A 1,449-nucleotide genomic window follows, 5' to 3' on the forward strand; every position below is an offset into this window, starting at 1 on the left:
GCTCATGAATGGCAGAAGTAAATCCAATGGAATCTCTATGGTCTCAGTGTGAGCCTCAGATTCCCATGGTTCCTTATTAGGGAACTCATTGGAGGCCAGTGGACGTCCATTGAGGTCTTCCTCAGTGGCGTTCACTGCCTCTTCCTCCTCTTCTAGTTCGGCCATGTGGATTATGTTAATGGCCTTGCATTCTCCTTTTGGATCCTCTTCTGTATTGCTTGGAAGAGTACTAGGAGGAAGTTCAGTAACTGTCTTACTCAGCTGTCCCACTTGTGCCTCTAAATTCCTAATGGAGGACCTTGTTTCAGTCATGAAACTTTGAGTAGTTTTGATTAGATCAGAGACCATGGTTGCTAAGTCAGAGTGGTTCTGCTTAGAATTCTCTGTCTGTTGCTGAGAAGATGATGGAAAAGGCTTGCCATTGCTAAACCTATTTCTTCCACCATCATTGTTGTTGAAACCTTGTTGAGGTCTCTGTTGATCCTTCCATGAGAGATTTGGATGATTTCTCCATGAAGAATTATAGGTGTTTCCATAGGGTTCTCCCATGTAATTCACCTCTTCCATTGAAGGGTTCTCAGGATCATAAGCTTCTTCTTCAGATGAAGCGTCCTTAGTACTGCCTGGTGCAGCTTGCATTCCAGACAGACTTTGAGAAATCATATTGACTTTCTGAGTCAATATTTTGTTCTGAGCCAATATGGCATTCAGAGTATCAATCTCAAGAACTCCTTTCTTCTGGTTCGTCCCATTGCTCACAGGATTCCTTTCAGAAGTGTACATGAATTGGTTATTTGCAACCATTTCAATGAGTTCTTGAGCTTCTGCAGGCGTCTTCTTCAGATGAAGAGATCCTCCAGCAGAATTATCCAATGACATCTTGGACAGTTCAGACAGACCATCATAGAAAATACCTATGATGCTCCATTCAGAAAGCATGTTAGAGGGACACTTTTTGATCAATTATTTGTATCTTTCCCAAGCTTCATAGAGGGATTCTCCTTCCTTCTGTCTGAAGGTTTGGACTTCTACTCTAAGCTTACTCAATTTTTGAGGTGGAAAGAACTTTGCCAAGAAGGCATTGACTAGCTTTTCCCAAGAGTTCAGGCTTTCTTTAGGTTGTGAGTCCAACCATATCCTAGCTCTGTCTCTTACAGCAAAAGGGAATAGCATAAGTCTGTAGACCTCAGGGTCAACCCCAATAGTCTTGACAGTGTCACAGATTTGCAAGAATTCAGCTAAAAACTGATGAGGATCTTCCAATGGAAGTCCATAGAACTTGCAATTCTGTTGCATTAGAGAAACTAATTGAGGCTTAAGCTCAAAGTTGTTTGCTCCAATGGCAGGGATAGAGATGCTTCTCCCATAGAAGTCGGGAGTAGGTGCAGTGAAGTCACCCAGCACCTTCCTTGCATTGTTGGCATTGTTGTTGTTTTCGGCTGCCATGTC

The 1,449-nt window shown here is 42.7% G+C and overlaps 1 non-coding gene across 1 annotated transcript; it reads left to right on the top strand.

Annotated features, from left to right (window-relative positions):
* The first annotated feature begins 933 nt into the window (after positions 1-933).
* On the top strand, positions 934-1,041 carry LOC130952326 (small nucleolar RNA R71). The gene has a single exon (XR_009074506.1). It is a non-coding gene; the product is annotated as a small nucleolar RNA R71 (small nucleolar RNA).
* Positions 1,042-1,449: the final 408 nt, after the last annotated feature.

Source organism: Arachis stenosperma, chromosome 9, assembly GCF_014773155.1.
Source record: "Arachis stenosperma cultivar V10309 chromosome 9, arast.V10309.gnm1.PFL2, whole genome shotgun sequence".
In the NCBI taxonomy this organism is placed as follows: Eukaryota; Viridiplantae; Streptophyta; class Magnoliopsida; order Fabales; family Fabaceae; genus Arachis; species Arachis stenosperma.